General features: G+C 40.6%; 1 protein-coding gene across 2 annotated transcripts in view; it reads left to right on the top strand.

Moving 5' to 3' along the window:
• Positions 1–25,050, top strand: part of Plcb1 (phospholipase C beta 1) — a 676,602-nt gene that overhangs the window by 410,866 nt on the left and 240,686 nt on the right. The window lies entirely within an intron of this gene.

Raw genomic sequence — 25,050 nt, 5'->3', positions numbered from 1 at the left:
TTAATTTGGTTGATTGGTTAAGTCCTTTTAATTTACTTGATCTTGTACTTTAGTAATTAGGTTATGGACCTTAAGACATCGCCCTGTAAGGAAAAAGGCAAAGAAAGCTCTCTGTGAGGGCTTGACCCGACAGAGTTATTTGAAAGGGCCTGCTCGATGCTTTCTCAAGCTTTAGTTTTAGTTTATTAGAAATTTCAGATGTTATAGAAAGAGAGTCCTGTGGGAAGACTTACAGCCTGTAGATCTTCACAGAAGGCTAAATCTGGGTATTCTTGTTCTTTTTTGTTGTCCTAAAATACTCTCGGCTTTAAAAGAAGGGAGTTCATCTTAAAGAGATTTTTACAGGGCCAAGTCATGTGGTGCACACCTATAGTCATAGCTATCTGTGAGATGGGGGCTGGAGGTGCTCCTGAGCCCTACTTCAAGATAATCCCAGGCAACACAGCGGACATATAGAAGAAGGAGGGGGAAGTTTGAATGAATATATACTGTAGATGGGAGAAGCTGAGAAAGTGAGAGACTACAAGACAATGGTCTCTACCTGTGGGTTGTGATTCCTTTGAGGGTAGAATGACACTTTCAAAGGACTTGCCTAAGAACAGAGGAAAACACAGAGATTTAAACCAAGGTTCATAACAGTAGCAAAATTACAGTTATGAAGTAGCAATAAAAATAATTTTATGGCTGGGCTCACTGGAGCATGAAGAACTGAATTAAAGGGTTGCAGAATGAGCAAGGTTAAGAATCACTGCTCCCCAGGTCTTGTGGGGAAAATGATGACTCAACACTTGTGAACAGTCAGGGGGTTTCAGAAACCTTTATGATTTGGGTGGGGTTTGCGTCCAATGGAAGTGGGTAATCTGCTATCTGTAGTATTGAGGTTGAACATATATCTTGGCACACACCGGGCAAGTGCTGTAGCACTGGTCTGAGCTCCTGGCCTGAAAGAGTGATTGAAAGTGATGGAGTTGAGAATGATACAGCCAGTATGGAACAGAGCCAAGGACTATGTCGCATCAATAGATCTTTCAGTTTCTCTTAAGGTGTTGGTAAGGAACAATAAGCCTCCTGGGAATCTCGGAGCAACCCTGTGGAAGTCAAGTGAGTTGTTTTGGGAGGAACCCCAGCATTCTATCAAGGTTGCCTGAATTTCATGGCTTTTTCTAGGAAAATTGAACCCAGATCACAGCAGTGAAAGGGCTCAATCCTAACTGTCACAGAGCATAGCAGGTTCTCATTTTGGAGTGCAAAAACCAAAATAAAATGATGAAGACATGGTAGAAATAAATTTCATATCTGTAGTGGGCAAGAAAAGCTTGTCAGTAATTTAAAAAAAAAAGCTCCCTTCTTATACCAAGGAACTCTTGCGATTTACTCAGGAGACCCATATATGTACATGAAGGGGTGGGCCTGTTGTCACAGTTTATGAAGAAAATATAGTAGACATATTTGTGAGGAAGCATGCTTAATTTAAAGTCATGAAGCAAATGTTTAAAAGGCTCAAGTGTTCGCCAATAATGTCTCTGGGCATGCTCAGAATGAAGTTTCACTTAAAAACAAAGGAAAGGACAGTTTGAAGGAGTCCTTACACAAGAGAGTGCCCGTCAAGGGGGCTGCCTTGAACTATGCTAGTGGTAGGAGAAGGCAGGCAGGAAAACGTCATTCTGGAAGACTTAGTTCTCAAATCATCTCTCTTGATGTTTTTTTCATTTACTATTTGCAGGGACTCCCGAAATAAATTACACAGAAACTGTATTAATTAAAGCACTGCTTAACCAATCACAAGTACTAGCTAGCTCTTAAATCTAGAATTAACCCATTTCCATTATTTTATATTTTACCACAAGGCTTGCAGCCTACCGGCATGGTTCCTACTAACAACTTGTGTCTTTCCCCTCTTGCGTCTACATGGTATCTCTCTGACTCTGCCTTCTTTCTCCCAGCATTCAGTTTAGTTTTCCCCTCCTAGCTCCACTTTGCTAAGCCATTGGCCAAAAGCAGCTTCTTTATTCATTAACCAATAAAAGCAACATATATACAAAAGGACTCTTCCCACACTACGTGAGGCTTTCTATCCAGGAGGGAGTCAGCTATAAGGAGCAATTTGCCACCATTTAGATTCTTCAGCCTTATGACCAGGTCTGGGCTGTGTGGGAAGCCAAGCATCCACTTGGGGAGTTAGCCCTCTGTACCTTTGCTCTTGAGTCCATTTAGCTTATTTATGTGTCTCAGAAACCTAATTGCCTTACCATAAGAAGTCAGCTGACCCAGGTGCCTTGATCTCCTCCTCTTGGCTGAGCTGAAAGTTCCCTCAAACAGTCTCTTGTGGGAAGTCCCATGAGACTGCCAAAGGATATGGAGCAATGTCTGAGCACTTCCACTAATGTTTGCATTATTGAGAGCATCATTTCCTACCCCAGAGGTCAGATCAAAAGGGTCAGTCGCAGTCAAAGATAAATCAGTCACAAAGCAAAAACAAACAAAAGCATCCATGCTTTACACAGCACTGAAATTATGTATATTACAAATTGAAGCAAGGTCATGGCAGTGAGGGGACTATGTCCTAAGTCTGGAACCCTTATGAGAAAACATACTTTTATTCTCCCACAAAAGGAGGTAGGAAGCAGTGTTCATGCCATGCAGATGCCAAACTGCTCCTCGTTTGCTCAGAGAAGGGTTGGAAACAGCTGAGAATAGAACCCAGGCTTAACCAAAGATAAGAGAGACTCGGGCCCAGAGAGGCTAAGCTCATGGGGTCAGAAAACACAGTGGTAACAAGTTCTGGTCAAGATCTGTCTGGGGAGACCTGTGAGGGAAGCAGGGAGGGTCAGAGAAACCTGACATGGTCCCCAAGAATGTCGACCTAAAAGGCAAGATGAGGCACACTGACCTAGAGATCAGAAAGTTGGTTAAAGCCAAAATGAAGACTGCCCGGCCCCAGGGAGGAAACACAAATTTTAGCTGTCCAGCACCAGTGCTTCCAAGATGATAAACAGCAGGGCTTTTGTAAGTTAAAGAGGAAGAAGGAGAAGCAAGAACAGGAAGGTTATAGAAATCCACTCTTTACAGTTGTGTTGACCCACAAAGCTGCTGAGGATCTTGATTGGTCGTTGACTTGTGCTATAACTTCTCAGGATGAAGGGCAACAACCAGGGAAAGGTTTAGACTGTAATTTTATTTTTTTGTAGTGCTGGGGTTCAAAGCCACATCTTGTACATTCTAGGCAATGTTCTACCCATAAATGTCACCAGATTCCTCAGGAAACACATTTTTACAATGCTTTGTTTTGTGTCTTTCGGGCACCAGGAAATCTGCATCTGCCATGCTAGGTCAGCATGACCTGGTGTCTGTCTTATGCCTCACGGATCCTCTAAGCATAAAAAAAAAAAAAACAACAACTTAATTCTTGTGACTTAAAAAATCCTTTTTATTACATTGTGTATGTGTGATGTGTGTGTGTGTGTGTGTGTGTGTGTGTGTGTGTGTGTGTGTGTAGGTATACACATGTTGAGGCCAAAGGACAACTTTTTGGGAATCAATCTTTACCCTCTTCTGTGGGGTTTCAGGGATTGAATTCCGGATGGCAAACTTCTGTAACAAGTACTTTTCCTCCGTGTCCTGATGATAGTAGTTAGGCCTAAAAGCAAAAACAGGTGGATGTTCCCCTGGTCCTGCCCAGTTGCCTGCTCCTTGAAACCAGTCCTGGGAACTCTCAAAGGGCAGCATTTTCTCCATCATGAATTCTGACCCCACTCACAAGAGACTGAATGTGGATCTTCTGAAAGATACTGGTGTGGAGGATTTTTTTTTCTTTTTTTGCTGGAGTTTGGGGGATAAATACATTAATACTTTCCATTTTCCTGACTGGAGAGGATTATAAACACCTTGGAAAGCCAAGAGACAGCCAACATAATAGTTCCTATCAGCTGCACTTATACCCTCAGGTTAAGGGCATCCCCTCTTCAGTGCTTAAGGAAATGAAATGTCTTTCTTAATGGTTATAGAGGTGGGAAGTGCAAAGTCAAGGTGTCAGCAGGTTTGCTTTCCCCTGAAGTCTCTCCTATTTCTGGAAGATGGTACCCTTCTTACCTTTTCACCATGGTGCACACTCCTTCCCAGCCTCCCTTCCCCCTCCTGATAATGATTCCACCATTACTGGACCAGGGCTAGATCTTTATGACCTCATTTAACTTTTATTGTGTAAGCATCTCATCTCCAAATACAATCACATTGGGAGTTAGAGCTCCTACAGGTGGGTTGGAGCTATGGGAAGGTGCACAATCTCACTCATAACACCAGCAATGTAGGTAATGCAGCTTGAACTTTCATTTGATACACAGGAAATTTTTGACATGGCATGGGTAGAGATAGGGTCTCACCCAGTACCCCAGGCAGGCCTGGAACTCACTGTGTAGCTCAGACTAGCTGAATCTCACGAAGCTCCTACCTCCACCTCTTGAGTGTAGGGTTCTAGGTGTGTGCTGCCACACCCATGTCTTTACACAGGTTTTAAACTCTGGAGCTGCTGAACCACTTGAGTCACTTGTAAAAATCTGGAACCCCAGGCTGAATCCAAGCCAACTCGCTAATCAATACGTGGGGTAGAATTAGGAAGACTAAATACATGGAGTTATTTTTGCATCAAAGAATTTTGAGATTTCATGTGGCTTCCTGACAGTCTTCTGGGGAAAATTTCTTTCTTTCTCCTATCCCTGCTTTTTGGTTTTTCAAGACAGGGTTTCTCTGTGTAGTTCTGGGTGTCCTGGAACTTCCTCTGGAAACCAGATTGGCCTCAAACTCAGAGATGCACCTGCCTCTGCTCCCAAGTGCTAGGATTAAAAGTGTGTGTGCCACCACTGCCTTGTGGGAAAGTTCTTTGACTCTGAATAAACTGAGGTATACTTCCCTCAGAGCAAGACCAGGCGTTCAAGCGCAGTCCACGATGTGTAAGAGACTCAGCAGACTTTCTCTGTTGGATGTTTGCCAGCCCTGACTGAGAGAAAATGCAGCTTCAAGGAGCAACTGATTTGCTTGGAGAAAATGCTGGAGATGGCCCTGAAAACCATCCTGAACTCCGGAATCTACTTCCTAACATGGTCTCTGATGTCCCCCAAGCCGCTCTACCACCCTCCAGATGACAGCCTAGTTCAGGGCTTCCGGCATAGCCATGGGTGAACAAGCCCCCTGGAGCTCTTCATGGCCCTGAGTCATCCAGGGTGAGATAGAAGTCCTTTCTGAACTCTGGGGGATGTGCTTCTGCGTGTCTGGCTCAGCTCCAGCTGTCTAAGAGCAGCATTCTGAATGCACTGTGGATCGTCCAATCCTTGTAGAGCCCTTTGCAGAAGTGAGTTGCAGGAATACTTCAGTATCTCTTTTAGGAAATCAAACAATGGCACTCTTTAGACAGCATATCAGTATGAGCTCAGCGCCTTAAATACGCTGTATAAATAGCACGGCAGATAAACGGCCGCCTTTAGAAACAAACCATTCCACTAAGTGCATCTTGCCTCCATCAGACATTAAGCACGTATCTGATTCATTCTGAGATGACAGTTACTCTCCCAAATTAGGTGCTTAAAAGGGCATTCAGTAAAGGAACACATTATTGTATTAACCTTTGAATTGTTTTAAAGGTTGCTCTTACATTTTATAATGCATGTAATAGCACGGGAGAACTTTTTAAAAGAGGCATCTGTGAATTTTTATTCAAGAATAAAGATGTGTCTGTGAATTTTCCTTCAAGACTAATATAAACCTTTTAGATGTAACCTAGAGATTAAGATTTTTTTAAGGGAAATTAAAATTCCTGTGCCAAATGCAAGAGAAAAGAAAAAGACTCAGGGAGACCAAAATTAATCTGAAAGCACACCGAATGAACAAAAGAAAAGGACAGGTAACTTTTCCATATTTTTAATCACTGTGGTGTCCAGTATGGAAGTGTGCACAACAAATGCGAAATAAGAGTGATGTAGTTCAGTCGAGAAGCCCTTGCCTCACCTGTGCTAGACCCTGGGTTCATGCTCAAGTACCATCCATGTTAACGCCTCATGCTGGCTGCCAATGCCCTGTGTTCTCTGTCTAAAGTGATGACTGCCTGAAGCCGTAAGCCTGAAGTGAGTGAGTATGCCTTACCCCTCATGTAAATGGAGACTAGAGAAGCGGAACCACAATGGCAGGTTCATGGCTGCTGTGTAGCCAAGAGGGACTTCCCTTGGTGCTTCATCCCCTGACTAGAAGGCCTCTGAACAAGTTTTCTTTCTACCCAAGTCCAGGGGAGGGACTGATGCTTGTGGAAGAGACCTTAGGCTCTGATGGAAATTCAAATTCCTCCCCTGCAAGGAATCACTTCCTGCTCTTGAGACAAAGCTTCCTTCTGTAGGCCCATGCATCCCATTGCTGCCCCGCCTCCTTTACCATGAACACATCATGCCATAGGCCTGTGTGACTTCCATAGCTCAGAATTCCTGAGGCTCATCAAGAGTCACTTTGCCAGCTGGACATGGGCCACCACCTTGTCCGCTTCAAATGAGCAGCTCTTTTTGAGGCAAGTTTGAAAAGCAAGTTTGAAAAGAAGGCATAATTGTCAAATACCCATAAAAATGTGGAGATAATGGAGAATATTTGACCCTAAGTTTTTTTTGTCAAAATCAAACAAAACAAAGGTTGGCTCTTGGCATTCCCAGAAAAGAGGCTCTTGCCATAGACCTTCAGCTGCCTAAATTTAAAAGCAGGTGCATAGAACGCAAAATGGTATTTAAAGAGGTGTCACGATATTAATTAAAGTGGGCTTGTCGAAATGCCATGGAGATCATCACTTTTGAAAATTGAATTAAGCCCTGAATGTCAGCGTTGAATTATCAGGAATAGACTTATCTATCCCTGTCCAAATATATTTCATCCACAAACTCTATAATACTTGCTGATTAACCAGAGGTTAGAGATTCAAGCTGAAACCCAGTCAGTTCCTGAGAATGCTAACAGGGGAGTGTTCACAGGTCAGAGAATATTAACAGAAAAATTCCCTTCACTTAAAGGTCACAAGTAGAGTGGGTAAAGAGTATGACAATTTTGCTTTTAATTGTTCTCTTCTTGGTCTCTTATTGATGGTAGTGTAGAGAACTTGTGTGCTGGAAGTTAATTTAACTTCCTAGCTTTCATTTTTGAAGCTCTTGACATTAGTGTGTGGTTCAAAGCTGCTGTCTTAGCTGAGAAGGTTCCAGAGATTCCTGGGGCAGTGGAATTTCCCAAGCTGAGCTGAGGTCTCCGGACCTGCTGCAGAGGAAGCTACTCTTCTTTCTACTTTGAAAGAGTCCCAAGTCTGTATATTCAGTGTTTAGATGCTATGCTGTTTCTTCTGCAACAGCTTGTACACGCTATTAAGGGTCCCTAAAAGGACATAAGATGAGAGAGGCCCTGCTCTGTAAAAGACAAGGCTTACACCTGGTGCCCAGCAAGCCAACTCGATGTGTGGTACATTATTGCATCTGTCAACTTAGCAATATTCCAGAGTTTCTCCTCTTTTTTATCCTTCTTTTTATCTCACTGACTTCCGTTGGTCACCAAAAGCAGATCCAGGCATTGCAAACACACCTCAGGAACCAAGCGCTTCCCTTTAAATCTATGGCTAAGCCTGGTGTTTAAGGCTTTCAGAGTGGCTCCATTCCAAAATCAAGTTAACATTTGCCCTCTCCCTGAAGGGAGACTCTGAGGTAAAATTCAAACAGCTTTGTAGGTAATCTCCAGCTGGTGAGGTTTAGCATGACCAGCTGACTCCTCAGGCCGCTGCACTTTCCATGCAGACAGCAGAGCCAAAGACAGTCAGCCGCTTGCCAACCCAGCTGTGTCTACATTTAAACTTCAGTGATTCTCAGCATGGTCTCTCCATCATCAATAGCAGCAGCTTCTGGAACAGTAATTCCACAGTCTTACCAGTGTTAGTCAGCTTTTGGCCACAGAAATGTAGCGGAATGGTCATAAACGTGAACAAAAACTCAAAACAAAACAAACAACATTAAACAAAAAGTCTGAGACTGTCATCTTGGAAGGAGCAATGGCTTTATTTTTTGGCTCGCAGTCTCTGAGGTTTTAGTCAAATGTCATGTTTATACATAAAATTGATACAAAACACTGGGAGTATGTGAGGCAGTGCATACGTGAAGTAGCATGATCCAGCCATTATACATCATATACACATGTAACACATTGTACAGCACACAAATGTTGAACTGTTACTTCTCAAATGGGTATGTGTATCCTGCCATGGGTAATTATGATTTGTGTCAGATGAATTCAGTCAGTGCTTTTTTTAAATTCTTTTTTAAATATGTATTTATTTATTTATTTTGGTTTTTTCCAGACAGGGTTTCTCTGTGGCTTTAGAGCCTATCCTGGAACTAGCTCTTGTAGACTAGGCTGGACTCGAACTCACAGAGATCTGCCTGCCTCTGCTTCCCAAGTGCTGGGATTAAAGGTGTGCACCACCACTGCCCAGCCACTCAGCGCTTTTTAATGCACCTATTATCCCTTAAAATATAGCTATAGATATATATTTAATGTACACAGAGACCCAATGAAGTCTTAAACATATGCTTAACACCAGGTTATCAATCCTCCTCGTTTGGGACCTAATATCACATATAAACTTAAAAAAGAAATTTTGGAAAGACATTGGAGATTCTACAAAGGCATTAAGCTCCACTTTGTGAGATAAAATTGTGCTCTTCAGGTAACAAATCCATTTGGAAATAAGGTAGTAATCCGCTCATGCGGAGTAGGGTATGGCCAAAAAGTGAACTTGTTCGTGCTCAAAAAAATCCCTTTATCGTGGAAACTTCCACTGTTCCCATGAATTTGACATTATTGTCATGTGACTTCTGTAACTATAAATGAGAAAATATTTCCAAAAGTAATTACAATTGGATTTGTAGAGTAGTAGTTTCTCCCTCCCTGATACTAATGCTTTTCATAAACATTTTCACAAATGCATTTTATAAAACAGAGCACCACAGTCCACTGACATAGCCATGTTCCCCGGGCAGCAACTGAAATATTTTCTGAATAAATAAACAGACACACAAGAGTGAAAAATAAAAATATTAGAAGTAATTATGTGGATTCCAAACAAAGCTTTATTTTAATTGCAGCTTCTAGTATTTGAATGGCTCCAATATTTATGTTACCATTATCAGAGGACTGTAATAATTATCACTTGCCCAGCAGTGGCGGCCTGTTTAATTTGGTATTATTAGTCCTGAAATGTTTTGAGATATATCACTATAGATTCCTCAATTTTTAATCCTGCTTTTGAAATAAACCTCCTGATTTTTCTTTTTTTTAGCTAAGGAGAAGTTCAATGCCCTTTTACAAATTTCCTACTGAACAAAATGAAAGTATAGTTCTCTTCCAACTTTCTGCCTCTGCTCCCTTACATTTACTCCCTTAGCAAGGAGCTAAGCAGAGAAAACCAGGGCTGTTGGCTGGACTTGAGCTTGATCTCTGATCGATTTATATTACAGCAATTCATGTCCCAAACGTGACATAGACTTGGCTCCAGAATTGTCCTTTGTAAAGTAGAACATCAGAATGGGATTGAAAATGTGGAGACTCTCTCACTGTTGGGATGGAATAGAAACAGTAGCTTACAGACACAGAGAGCTGAGAATTAAAAGGCACCATGCCAGCTATGATTGTCACCTCTGACAGCCTCCACGTTTGCTGCCTTTCCTTTTCCTCCAATTCGCTACGGTCACTAGGCCAAGAAAATCCCATCACTTCTGGATCCTGTGGTTCATGAACATATTCTGAAACAACGGTCATCAGGGCACTCAGATTGCTAAAGGTGGACATTTACCAAAAGATCAGCAAATTTGCCTGTGAAAAGTGTGTGATGCAATGGTTTTTGGCACATTTATTATTTTGGTATACACATTTATACAACCATCACTGATTTTAGAATATTTTTATTACTCTAAAATAAAACCCCATATGTGAGAATAACCTTCCTTTCTCCCTATCAACTACTTAGATTTCTGTATCTATAAAATATACAATCCTAAACTAGAAATGAGAGTACATTCTGGTGATCCAAGCACTTAGGGGGTAGAAATGGGAGGATCAGAAATTTAAGACTATTCTTGGCTGCATGGTAAGTTTGAGGTCAGTCTATATGAGCCACTCTTAAAAGAAGGAAAAATACTAGACTATCCTAGACATTTCATATAAATGGGACCATACCACACATGGCCTTTCATGTTTGGACTCCTTCACGGAGCACAGTGTGGTCAGATTTTCTCCATGGTAGCATGTATCAGTGTTACATTGCTTTGATTGTCAAATAATTTTGTATTTCTTATTTATGCTGCAATTTTGTTTATCTATTTATCAATGTATAGACACTTGTATTATTTCAACTTTTATTTCTTTATTTCCTTTGGAGACCAGATGTTTCACTATACACAGTATAGTCAAAATTGGCTTCCAGTTCTGGAAGATCCACTAGGATGGAAAGTTTAAGCCATCATGTCTGACTATTTCAACCTTTGACTACTAGAAGGAATCCTGCTGCTGGAGTTTGTAAAGTTGTGGACATGTGGCCCATGTCTACTTCTTCTGGGTGTGTGTCTTTGGAATGACATTGCTAGGTCATGTGGATGACAATGTTTGCCATCTCAGGGACTTTCACAGTCTCCCAAGGGCCACACTACCTAACTTTCCCACCAGCAGTGTGTTTAACAGGTCTCTTCTTAGATAGAATGGACAAGTTCTTGGTCCCATTTTGTTGTTGTTGTTTTTTTTTTTTTGACAGAGTTGTTGCTCCACAATGCTTTGTTCATTACTACTTGATTTATTGATTCTTGTTGTTTTGTTTGTTTGTTTTTTAAAACCCAAAGATTCTCACATACTAGACAGATGTTCTACTTCTAGGCTATCTTCCCAACCCAGTGCTTTTACTGTTAATGAAATCGAATTTTCTATCTTGTTGCATCAACTCTCAGATTGTGAAAAATGGTTACTTAGTTCAAGGTTTTAAAGGTTTATATTTACACAGTTGTCTAATGTCTTTGCAGTTTTAGCTCCTATATTTAGGTACACTATACATTATGAGGTAATTTTTGTATGTATTGTGAGGTAGGAATCCAACTTTAGTATGAGGGTAAGCTTATTTAAGTAAGTAGATTTTAATTTTAATTTTTCTAGTTTAAAGAAAATACTGAAATCAATAGTAAGTTAAACATCGAAGAACTGTGTCATGATTTCTTTCCAAACTTTCTGGTAAATCATCCCAGTATCCCACACTCCTGAAGAAATTGCTTCCTTGACTTGTACTCTTATTAATTATTATTATCTATAGAAGGCAAGAGCAAAACAAGACTAGGAGATATATTGGCACCTATATACATTTACACATATGTATACATTTGCAAGCTCAATCTAAATTTAAGATTCTATTTTAACCTAGAAGCTATAAAGCAAGCACTGAGAAACTAAAATGATAGCATTGGGTATCATTTGATTTAATTCCTATTTATCAAATACAGGAAATAAATGCTATGGTTTTGGTAAGATTAAACATGGGTAGGACTGAAAGTTAAGAATTAAAATAAATTAACACCTTCAACAAAGCTACCACTTAGAAACTTTCCTGGTGCAATATTAGATGGAAATCACTGAGGAATACGTGAGGAACATAGTTTACACAGCTTAAGAAGGTACAGGGTTACTGTCACTCTGGGTTTACAAGGCTGACATGGTCCATCATCTCTAATGCTTGGGGTTGTGGTAAGGGGGAAAAAGAGTGGGGGTGATGAATATCTGACTTTAGGGATAAGTCCAGCCCCTTAGGGGGCATGTTCGCCTCGGGCTAATGTTTACCTATAAATCTGGCGAGTGTGCTCTCAGTGCTTGCTTCTGCTTTCCTGGTCTCCAAGGGAATGGTGGTTCTGTAAGTCTATTTCCCCATTAAAGCTGTATATATTTTTACAATCTGTCTGCATTCATTTACGCCGTTACATCTGATGATGCTCTCAGACAGGGACAGAGTTCCAAATCCCCTTCAAAGGCATATCCCTAGTGACCTGACTTTCTTCTTTTAGGCTCTACCCCTTAAAGATTCCAACACTTCAAAAAACGCCATACTCTACTAAACACCACACCTTAGACACATGGACCATTGGGGTGCATTCTAGATTTCAAGTACTCTAACCAGTGCATTTAGATGCATGGAGTTGACTAGTAAGAGTGGAGAATTATTTTAAAATGTTAAAAAAAAACCCTCTATTTCACCTTTAATTTTTTTTTTTTTAAAAAAAAGGAGGTGTAAAGCCAGGAATGCCAGTGCATGTTTGTGACTGTACCATTGGGGAAATGGAAACAAAATGATTTTGAAGGTTAAGGCCAGCCTTGACTACAGCTTGAGTTTGACAACAACTTGGGGTTATGTAAGACCCCCATCACAAAAAAAAAAAAAAAAAAAAAAATTCGAGTTTCTTAACTCCAAACACATGAGTCACACTTGTTTTTACTTTTTAAACTCATAAAAGCAAATTCTTCAGGAAGCCAGGAGAGCGAGTCATAGTGACTGGAAAAGACTTATTCAGCCAAATATAGTTTATGGAGTTCCATCACCTCAGTGGACAGGAAGGTCGGTGACTGAGTACTCTGCAGGGACATCTCAAGGCCACCCTTTTGGTACTGTTCAAGGATTCCTATGTAATGCATTCACCGCAAGCTGCTTCTGTTGAGATCCCATCAGCTTTATTCCTTCACCTTCTCGCCTCCCATCAACACAATGAGGCAGCTGCCATGTGTTCCAAAAACATTGCCAGATCCCTAGAACCTGCCATGTAGTGAAGGAATGGTTTGTTGAATGAATGAATGAATGAATGAATGAAGACAAGTACAACGGGAGAAGGTGAAAGGAGTCTGCTTATGGAATCTGTAGAGCTCCAGAACATTCACTTGGGACTCGGTTCTTATCCTGAATGGTTCTTCAATGAACATTCAAAATTTTCTTGAAATTCTGTGATATAAAACAGAAAAGTAGACTGGCAAGATGGCCCTTCAAGGAAAGTCGCTAGGCTGCAACCCGAGTTTGAGCAAGACTTGGAACCCAGATACAGGTGGATATAGAAAGCCTGCTCTACAGAGCTGTTTTCTGAATTCCACCCACTGAATTCCACCCACACACCGAGCAATGCACTTATGTGCATATATACACACAAATAATAATAATAATAATACTTAGAAACCACAAAAGTGGGTTTGCAATATGTGATTCCCAAGGCCTTGTCTTGGCTCTTCACTGACAGTCAATTCTTTCCTCTTCTCAAGTCCTTTAAGGCGTCCAAGGTTTTACCTTCCCCTGACCTGTGTTGCTAGATCCTAAAGTCCTCTTCTCTCTATGGACCCGGTGGATATCCAGGGTTTCTGACCAGAAGATCTCGTTAACCATGAACGTATATATCCCAGAGGCAATAGATGTCACAGGCTTTATAGGTGTACTGGGTACTATGGAGCTTACCAGATTCTTCTGTCCTAATTATGGGCTGGCCAACACATATCACCTTTTTAGATGCCCTACCTGCTTTGTGCTCTCGAGGGCTCAAGGCTTTCTTATCCAACAAAACATTATTCATTTTGCTTGCATCATGCATATTATAATTTTAACTTCTTTATAAGCATAACTTTTTAAAGCTACCGACAGTACCATCATATGCACTTAAATTATTTGTTTCATATGTGTGCATGGTACTTTGAATATTTAACTAATTTGCAAACCACTTGTATTTGAGAATATCTAATACACAATTTAGTAATTTATAGTTCTTTTGTTATAGGCATAGAAGCAGCCAATGTATCATATTTTGAAGGTGCTATTATAGTTCTACATCACTATTCAAAACCACCTACATGAAACACAATAGCCTTAGAAATCAATGTTTTTAATAAAGTGCCTTGTTTCTGAAATGTCCCTGTTTGCTACCAGATATAACAAAGCACAGAAATCTTTACCATCTATCTTCTGTGGAGACTTATCCAAAATGTGTCACCTCTCTTTGAATTCATTAGGCCTTCCTATGTAGTCACATTTTGATAAATAGAAAATGGTTTTAGCCTGAGAATCAAGGGAGGAAAATGTGAGATGAAATAATGTCCTGAAACCCATGAAAAGAAAAAGATGTAACAAAATCTCCTTAATGTTTTTGTGCTATAGGCTTCTTTGACTGTGTTTAGAATCCTGTTTATCAAACTGAAATTAGGGGCTCTGTTTTCTGTAGCTATCATTGGTGGAAAAAAAAAAGGCTTCCCCAATGGGGCTTATGTTCTGAATGTAGATGTAGCCTCAGTACCTCTTTCAAGCTTAGAGGCTCAAAATTTAAACAGGGAATTATAACCTTTACTTCCACAAGCCTGGACTTCCCCCTGGCATCCCTGTTATTCCCAACAGCATCAACATGTTGGTTCAGCAGTTCAGAATCTCAGAATACTACAGGCATCACCATCTCTTGAGCCCCAGTACCAATGCCAATATCAAGTCATGCTGTTCTGTCCTACCTAGTGCTCAGGTCCAACCATCTCGACCACTGTACCCCTATCTAAGATACTAGGTTCTCCTATTACAACACACATGTGAGATATATATCTGACTGTACTTCCAAAATTCAGAAGGCAGAGGTTGGGGGCTCAAGGCCAATCTAGGCTGCATAAAAACTTATCGACCAACCTGAGATACATAGTGACAGTCTGAGAACACCAAAATAAAGAAATCGAAAGATAAGTATTATATACAATCTCCTTCTTCCAGACTCTCTCAACATTCTATCAAATGCTATTCCAGGTCTCCCCAGCTTGAAATTGTTCAAGGGAGACTTTCGTGGAGTGCCTTCCTAAGGACAGGTCATACCTTCTTGCACAGAGTGCCACCTGTTTATCTCTCCTGCTTTATGTCACCCAACCTTCTCCCCTATCTTTGAGTCTTTTCATGCTTGCTCTCCTCTCTTCAGTCACAGGGAGGGCTAGGTTGCATTTGCATATGATGCCCAGGCCTTGTCTGCAATGTCTGACGATAACAAACACAATTCAGTTACTTAAAATGCCTCTATGGAGCCTAAGGCTTGGTGGCATATATCATTAATTCCAGAGCTCATGAGGCAGAGGCAGAAAGATCTCTGTGAGTTCCAGGCCATCCTGGTCTATATAGTGAGTTCCAGACTAGTCCAGGCCACATGTGCAGCCCTGTGTCCAAAACAAAGAAAAATAAGCAATGTCTTTAGGGAGTTTCCTCCCCCACCCTATTTCAAAATTAACATTGTTAGATTCCTGAACTATACTCTCTTATATTTAGTTATGAGACTCTTTGATTTTTGTTTTATCTTTTAAGTTATTTTGTGGATGTTGAGGACTGGGTCTCACTACATACCACAGACTGGGCTCAAACTAGTAATCTTCCTGCCTTTGTCTTTAAGAGCTTAGATCCCTTAGGTTTCTTATTGTTTTGCTTTTTAATACCCATTTCCTCACTAGGTTGTAAGTGTCACTAAGATGAGGCTATCTGGTTTTATTCATTACGATAGCTCCGTCAACTAGCACAAGACCAGGTAAACAGTCGGGTCTTGATAAACAGTTGTTCCGTGAATGAGCGGTGGTGCCGGTGCCGGTGCTGCACTGGACCAGAGAAGGTCCCTAGAGAAATACACCCCTGCATGGGGAGAAAGCAGCAGTTCTGCTTTGGAGTGAGATGCGCTAATTATGTTTCCTTTATATTGTATCAGTCCTAACTCTACTGGGATGAAGCCTAAAGAGCTGGATCTACCCAGTGGAACTATTCTGGGGAGTGCTCAGTGGGGCCCTCTTATATAGTACAGAGAATGCAACAGGGATCTCAAACAAAGCCAATCTCAAGCAGCCTTCTTCAGGCAAAGGCAGAAGAATGGGTACCTAGAGATTCTAGGTAGTGTGTGTTCAAATTGAGGTCAGTCCATGCTCCCAGTAACATGAAGTTTCTCTTCTATAGCTTTTGTAGGCTGCCTCTGGGTACAAGTGGTGAAGGGTTGGAGCCAGTTTGTATTAGTTCACAATAGGCAATTGTTAAATATTTGCAATATTCTTTGTTAAACTCAGGCATTATTATAAATTAAATAATATAAACTTGCAGCCAGATGAGTTATATTTAAAATATCTCAAAATGTATCACTTTGTAATTATTTTATTAAATATTATGGCTATCTGTGATCTTGAGGTTTGTTGTCCCTCTAACAGATGTAAAATTAAATAGCATATAATAATGGACTTCTTCTAATGGCTTTTTGGCTCCAAGTTCAGCTGTGTCATTGGGTAGCTTGAAACTGGCTGTTTATCTCACAGGCATCGATAAATATTACACTATAGAGCATGGGGCTTTAACTTGCTGACATGTTTGAATTTCGTGTTTTGAATGTTTGATGATTTGCTTTCTTTTGGTTTCTGAAAGACTATTGTTAAGCGCTTGCCGGCCAACCACAGGAAGGCATTCATTCCCGGCCCAGTGCAATCCAATTTTTGTACTTAATTGTTGAAATTACCCAGCAACACTACACCATCATCAGACTGGAGTCAAGCTATGAACCAGTCTCTCAGTCTTGTAAAGCATATTTGTCCTCAACTGTGTTCCACATAAGGGTACTGACCTGAAGGAGTTAAAGAGAAGCACACATAGTCTCAGGTAGACCGATTTCTGGACGACCCACAGTAGTATTTGTCCTGCCTTAACCATATAGTATATATTTGTTTAAAACCAATAACTAAGTCAAGAAATGGAAATTTTTTCAGTAAGCCGTTAACAAATTGGGTGGTTAGACTTCTCTGGCTATGAAAGCAGGCAACATTATGTCCGATTTCAAAATATAGCAGGCACTGAATGTCACCTTCCTGGGATGGCATAAGAACATTTGGCTTCCTGATTTGCAACAAAATAACAAAATATCATGGCAAATTTTGAAAAAGAGAGAGGAAAAAAATGGCTGAGGAGGTAGAAAGGAAAAAAAAACTGTAAACACAGCAGTGACGTGAGGACAAATGAACAAAAAGCTCATCAGTTACAGCAAATGGTAAAATGGAAAGACCTGGCTAATCAGGTCCTGGGACCTGTACTGTTTGGGAGCATCTCTTTCTGTGAAATGAAGAGTGCCTCGTGCCCTGCCTGTGCAGAGCTGTGCCGAGAATGCCGGGGATGGTTTTACAGCTTGGAGATATCATTAACCCTCAGGTCTCGTTGAATAGACCCAATCACAGAACTCTCAAGATGGTTTTTTTCCTCACTGAAATTGAAGGTCTTAGAGATTACAACTTTAGTCTTCGTGCATAATGTGCTTTGATGAATAGCTATAATGGATTTTTGAAGATAGGTTCTTACAGCCAATGAGAAGCACACACATAGAAAGGCAGAGTTAAGCCAGGACTTACTTAGGTGTTAGTAGTTACTCCTTGGAAAGTAGGTATCAGATCTCCCCAAGACTTTGAATTGTGGAGGGTTTTATGTCCCTGGGATTATAAAGAAATAACATTGTATCGATCTTTATGTATTAGTGGAAATGGTTAATGTCTGTATATCTGGATTAATGGAAAACAGATGTAAATAAAATTAAAGGGAAAAATCCCTGAAAGTCAAAATGCATTTAATTTTGAGATACATTTCTAGAAACTTCAGCAAGTATGTACAACTTCTCAGACATTTACAGACCCATTTAATCCATTCTCCTTCAAGTACTTGTAGTCAATTGGTAGGAGAGCTTCTTTCTTAGCTCCTAAAAGCATTTACAGTTTTAAAGGGGAAAGAAGGTAAGTAGCAGCCAGCATTTATTTCACTATTTTTCATGGCAGCAATCATATCAGGACATGCGTGAGTGCATGCACATACATACGCAAGCACGCGCACACGCACACACACTTTAATTCCTTAAGAACATGGGATCCTTTAGCCTCTACAGCTTCAGTTGACTCCCTGTGCAAATGTTGTACATAGCAGGCATTGTGCTTCGTACCTACCTCGTGAGGAAGCTAAACTGAAGCTCAGGAATCATGTTGCCTTATTTTGAAAATCAGTTGAATGAAGGAGCTGGAAACTGAGACCTTCTAGGAATGGTTTGTCCTTTAGCATTCTGTGAGATGTTTCCGATTGAAGAGCGAATTAAGAGAGATACTACATTCAAATACACGGTTTGAAAATATAGTCAGTCCATTATACATGAACCATATAATACTTTGACTGGTAACTCACACAGAAATAGGTTCTGGTTTTCATGAGGTTAAGTTGTTCAGTGGGTACGTCATCCTGGCTTTGACTTTCCAGCTGTGATTTACTTCTCAGCTGCTCTCATGAAGGCTCATTTATTTACTCTGACAGAATTTTAAATGGAATATTGCTGTCAGCTTCAATTCACAGATGAGAAAACTGAGGCATGGGATGGGAAACAAAGCTCCACACGACCACATTGCTGTAAATAGTAGAGACAAATACCCACCAGAGTTAGTGCAGAATCTGCTGCCTCCCTCATTGGGTGATAGGCAAAAACCATCGAAGGTTCCAGAGAAGACCCCAAGGGAATCATACCCAATTGCTACTTTCACAGAAAATCCATACAAGGACATAATCAGAGACTCAGAGCATTCATGCTGCCCTGGAGATAAAAACATGACTGTGAACACATCCTAAACTAATCTAAAGAAAGGTCACCCTCCTGACCCTATGAGTCAAAAGTGATGATGAGCTGACTACAGTTGACATCAGACACTGACCAGCAGGACCATACACTGTACCAGCTTGCAAACTTGAGTCACCAATTGCTCCTACTCACTTTTGTCAACCTGCCTCCCACATCAGCTAGGATTCCAACCTAAAACTTTCTGGATACTCGAGAATAGGTGTGTCATGAAGACACATGCCCATATGCCCAGTCTTTTTTGTTCGTTTTTTTTTTTCCAAAAACAGAGCTCACTAACTTGCCCAGACAGTTTTGAACTTGTGATCCTCCTGCCTCTGCTGCTATAGCAGATAGGATTACAGGATTAGTCACCAGGCCCCTGTTGACATTGGTCAGTCAAGAAGGAACATTCTGTTGCAGTTGAAATCCCTCATTTGCATGAAGGAGTTGGCAGAAACTGTGGGTGCTCTTTCAGTATAAACTCCACTTTCTCTTTTGGGCATCCACAGTCTGGCTTGTTGGTTAAAGCTGTAGATCTCATTGAGCTGACACAGGTGCCTTCATAGGAAACCTCTCCCTGAACTCTTCTGAGTCTGGACCCTGCTTACCACTGTAGATTCAATAAACTCAGGCCAGTTACAATGGGTCAGTACAGCCATTAGTGTATATGTATGGGCAGGTTGATTTCCAAACAAAAAAAAATTATTATTAAAAACTTTTCAGACCTCCTTTTGAAATATGCTTAGCTTTTGAGTGTGTTCTCAAGTTCTAAGAGCTCCCTTGGCAATATACAACTGTCGTAGAGTACATGAAAGAGAACAGATGCTTCTATGAAATAGATCAATAAAATGGAGATGGAAAAGGAAAAACACTGACCAATAAGACAAAACCAAACAAACGATAAACAGTCAAACAAACAAAAACCTTACCTGTCAGGGAGATGAGACAAAGTTGCATAAATATTAGTTATGCTTTAACCAAACCATGTGGATATGAAAATTATCAAGAGACTGGCTTCCCTACAGGTTGAGAGAGATATATTGAGAGTGATGTGTTTCACTGCCTCTGAGGGGGCTCAAACACAAAGGAGCACAGAATTCCTATCTGCCTACTGTGTGTACACCTCTGTCCTTCCAGCCTAGGGATTTTCACGTTCTGCAGCAGTCTTTCTGGAAGGGGTGGAGAGATGGCTCAGAGGCTAAGAACACTTGTTGCTTTTTCAAAGAACAGATTTAATTCCCAGCACCCATATGCTATCTATAACTCTATATAACCATCTATAACTCTAGTTCTAAGGGATCTGGTGCCCTCTTCTGATTTTGAGGGCACCGGGCATGCATGCAATGTACATTAATGCATGCAGGAAAAATACGTGTGTGTGTGTGTGTGTGTGTGTGTGTGTGTGTGTGTGTGTGGTGTGTGTGTGTGTGTGTGTGTTGTGTGTGAGTGTATGTTCTAAAAATCAAAATTAAAAAGGAAGAATTTTGCTGGAAGTTGGTAGTTTGCAGATGTCAAGAAGGCAGGAAGGATTGAGGCAGTTGGTAACATGAGTGACATACTACCTATAAATAAATACTAAAAAGAAAAGGAGGGAGCTAACTACTTCTCTCATTGACTTTTGAGAATCTACCATATACTTTGCGTACTTACACTTTCAGTAAGGTGACTATCCAAAGGCCATTGAATGTCACTCTTTAGCTTCCATTTATGCTAGAAAGAAAACTGGTGTCATTATTTCACATTTTCTCTCCTATTTTGATTTACTATACTTTTAATAAACTGACCTAAAAATCACTTTTGGATGGTCACTAATAGGTGCTGTTTTATTTTTCTGCCAATTGAAACATGCACATGATTTTTATATTAGTATCATTCAGTTGTATCAAGGATTATGTCTTTCTGTTTACAATTTTTTAGGCATAAGTATTTATTAAGGGAGAGAGAGAGAGAGAAAGGGGGAGAGAGAGAGAGAGAGAGAAGAAGGAGGAGGAGGAGGAGGAGGAGGAGGAGGAGGAGGAGGAGGAGAGAGGCAAAGCCCCGTGTGTACACTGGGAGAAAACAGAAGAGAGAGCTCTGTTTACAATTATTACTCTTAGTATTGATCAAAAGGCTTTCAAATATCAGACTTTCTCGTGATTGATAGATAACCATAATTCAGTTGAGAACATTGCCTTAAGTGCTAAGAACAGAATTTTCTTCATATAAAGAAGTGTCAAATAAGCCTGAAATCTGATAAAAATGTCTTTCATGCCTATGAAAAACAAATGAGTATGGTAGATCTTTCTGCACCAAACAAAAGGTTTCTGGTACCTAAGTATCCCGAGGAGATGCATTGTGTTGGGAAAGCCTGGCGTACAAATAAATATCTTTTCTTTAGAAGTCAAATTAAGTAGTGAAGATCTAAATTGGCATTTAGTTTTCCTTTTAAAAACCCTATGCATAATTTCCCATCTGTCTCTGACATTCTAAATTACATAATTCCATAATTGTGTCATACTTAAGTCCCCCTTCCTTAGGTGTAGAACAGTCTTATTTCTCCAGAAGCCAATTGCCAGGTAATGGTAATCGCTAACAGATATCACCAAGAGCAAAACTCTTTCTTTAGAATGAACGTGAAGTAATTTAATCACAAGTCATGGTGATGAAGAAAAAGTGGATTTGAGATAAATACTGGTTCCTCTGCTAGTGACCCCTCAAACTGCCCATGCCACACTACTGTCACCCACATTCAGAGGGTCTAGTGTGGTCTTACGCTGGTTTCCCAGCTGTCAATCCAGGATCTGTGAGCTCGCACTAGCTTGAGTCAGCTGTGGCTTTCCCCATCATGGTCTTGGCCTTTACTCATAATAGCGCTCCTCCCTCTCTATGACTGGACTCCAGGAGTTCGGCCCAGTACTTAGCTGTGGATTTCTGCACCTGCTTACATCAGTTACTGGATGAAGGTTCTATGATAACAATTAAGGTAGTCATCAATCTGATTACAGGGGAAGGGTAGTTTAGGTATTCTCTCCACTATTGCTTAGATTCTTAGCAGTATTTGTCCCTAGTGCATGATCTGGCTCTTTGGAGTCTATTCCCTATGGAGGGATACCTTGTTCAGCCTAGATACACAGGGGAGGACCTTGGTCCTGCCTCAAGTGATGTAGCAGACTTTGTTGACTTCCCATGGGAGTCAACACTCTGGATGGGGAGAGAAGAGGGGGAGAAGGTAGGAAAAGTGGGAGGATGGATGGGAGAGGGAACTGGGATTGGTATGTAAAACAAGATTGTTCAGAAAATAAATAAAAAAGAAAAAGTGGACTTGCATAGCCAAATCATCTTTGTTTCATGATTCTTATAGGAGTAGAGAAAACCTAGAGGCTAAGTGAAAACTGCCAGGGTTCTCAGTTGCTCTTAGCCCCAACTGTAGAGGCACAGAAAAAAATATTCTCTGTAGAAAGTAAGCCTGGAATAATAGCTGAAAATGTAAAATTCCAAGCTTACCCCATCTCTTCGTTTTCCCTATATCCTTTAGTACTCTTGGAAAAGTTAAACAACTTTGCAGCGCGGAGGAATGGCTTACTCTCCTTAAAAGCACCTACAGTCAACACGTCAGTGTGTTTAAGTGCTCTAGAACCTGGGGAGTCGAATAGTCTCTGGGAACTTATCAAGGATTTTGAGATTCACTTAAAGTTGCTTGGGAGAAAGGACAGGGGACAAAGTAGTTCAGACAAACTATCAACAGGACTTTGTCCTTAGCACAGTTTTGATTGTGCATGTTTGTTTTTCAAATACAACCGTTCATTTTCCCAGACCTACAGTACTGGAATCCAGAAGTATCACAATTTTAGACATCTGAGTTCATTGAATTAATTTCATCTGTGAGGTCCTCATCTGTGAAGTCAGTGCTGATGTGTTTTCAGGTTATTGATCTTCACAGTCTGACAGTCTAAAGCTGCTGGGGATAGCCTGTGGTACTTGAAGAGATGGGTGTCTTCATCAGCAAATGCCCCACGTGTAGATCTGCTGAGAAAATAGAAGTGTTCCACAATAAGATGTTGTAGTGTTAGTTGAGGGGACTAAAATGAGGAATGGTCTAAGAGAAAGTAAAAAAAAAAATCAACATTAGACACAACGTACTTGTTACATATTTTCAATCGTTTCTTATTTTATATCCTGAACAATATGATTTTAAAGGATTAGAATTTCTATTGATAAAATATATCTCAAATCCAATTGCTCTCCTAGCTCATTACCAAAACTCATTTAAAATTCTATGTTAGAAATGTGAACCATTTCAGATAGACTCACCAATATTCAGCTTCCCTTTTCACAACCTCCTTCATCCACCCAAATCCAGACACCACCTCTAGTTACAAAACGACCAAGGGACTTTCAAAGAAATAGCAATAGCCATTAGAAGAAAAACTTACAGAGACGACATGTTTCTTCTAGATTCTTGCTGACGATAGCCGGTAGTAATGCTGTTCTTCACAGGATTTTGGAAGTTCTTGACCATATTTTCTATTTAGGCACCTCCTTTGGAGAGACTTTACATATCTCCAGATCCTCTGTTTCAGTGATAAGTCACACGAACTCCTGACCCCCACACCTCTTCCCTGCAATCCTGGGAAGTAGAAACCCTTAACCGAGAGCCGTTTAGTGAGTAAGCAAAAGTGTTTTGACCGTACATGAGAATTATGCAAGCTTTAGTTGGTTTCTGAGAATTCTTATTCTCTTCCATGTATATAACAAGTATTGATCAAATACACTTAACTCCCTAAACTTGCCTCTATGGTTTCTGAAAACTATAATGTAATTAATCATTTCCAGAACAGCTGGAGTAATTGTTTAATTTGCTTAAGCATGTGTTTCCAATCTATTGATTCGATAGTGCTGAAACCCCCCACTTTGTGGTTTTCATTTGGGAATTAGTTGACTCTATACCTCTCCTTTTGTGGGTTATGGAATTGATAGCTTTGAGGGAAGCAGCTCATCTTTCCAGGAGGCTCCCTTGACTTGTTAAGCTCTCACTGTGTCAGGGAATTAAATCTTCGACTCTACTGGGCAACCTTGGAAATGAAGTTCCTTTCTCCATTGCTTACTTGAAAGTGTGCCTTTTTGTGCATCCACACAGGAGAAAGTTTTATTAATGAAGAAAGAATTAATGATACCAAGTGAGTAACTTAACTGGAAAGGTTTTGCTTGTTTTCGTTCTGTTTTTTTTTTTTAATTCATTATTTCTTTGTACGGGCTTATAACCCCCCACAGAAGGAGGCCAGAATAACCCAGCCTCAGTAATCAGGCCCTGTTGGCATAGTGTTTTGCTAAATAAATAGAAATGCAAGCATGGTCCTTGCTCAGAAGCCGGCAGCAAATTTGCTAAGTGATTGATTTGATGCTAATTTTCTGCATGGACTGAAATGTCCTACAGGGCCTGTCCTATGGGAGGAAAATAAATGCAGCCAAGTTGACTAAGTCCTATTTTCAATTTTATTTTGAGTTCTGTGAGTTTGGAAATGTCCCTTTCCCAGAAAAAAAGGGGGAGGCAAAAACAAAAACGGTATCTCCAAGGGATACTTACTCAGAGTGTTCCCAAAGAATGAGGCTTGCTCAGAAAGAGATGGCAGACATCCCCTATGTCCCCAGCCCAGAACACACCCGGTGAGGGACTTAAAATATCCTGTGCAAAGCTCCGCTGACATCCTTTCTCTTTATATCTGTACTCAGTGCAGAGGAAGGCCCATGGCTAGAAGCTTGTCACAAATATTGGAGATAATCAGTTTATATGGACAAAAGGCTTATTTCATTCAGCGCATGTTTTAGGGTTCCAGTCTATGACTGAGAGGACCTATTGCTCCTGGACTCAATGTCACCTCCAAAGGGATAGTCTCAATGATCAAAAGACTCCAGCTAAGCACCCCACCTTCACCCCCTAACCTTGCACTACTTTCCGATAGTACCAACTTGAGTCAAATGCTTCCAGAACCTACTGAGTTGTTTAGACTTTAGTAGGCATGAACATTTTTATTCTGTAAGAATTTCTTTTTCTGTTTTAACGTGTCTGTGAATGGAGGAGAAGAATATGACATTTCATTTCAATGTACAACTGATCAGATGATTGGGGGAAAGAGGGGAGAATTCTAACACGTACACATGCATTGCAGGATGGCTGTATGATATAAAGACCACTTTGCTGAAAACCACGGGTCTTAAACTGGGAAGGCTTCCCCCACAGCTCTTCAGCAAGTGACCAACCTCCTCGCCACTGTAGAGAAGAATGCTTCCATTCATACAAGCTCCTCTTAAGAAAAGGCAGCTCTACTTCTCGTTCATTGAAAGGTGTGCTACCATGTTAGAATCTTTCCTTATATTCCACTCTTTTTAACATTTC

The sequence above is a fragment of the Microtus oregoni genome, unplaced genomic scaffold, assembly GCF_018167655.1.
Source record: "Microtus oregoni isolate MIOR12 unplaced genomic scaffold, Mior012 000020F_ref0000438, whole genome shotgun sequence".
NCBI classification, from domain to species: Eukaryota; Metazoa; Chordata; class Mammalia; order Rodentia; family Cricetidae; genus Microtus; species Microtus oregoni.
Note: the sequence above shows the minus strand (reverse complement) of the source record. Positions and strands in the feature narration are given on the sequence as shown.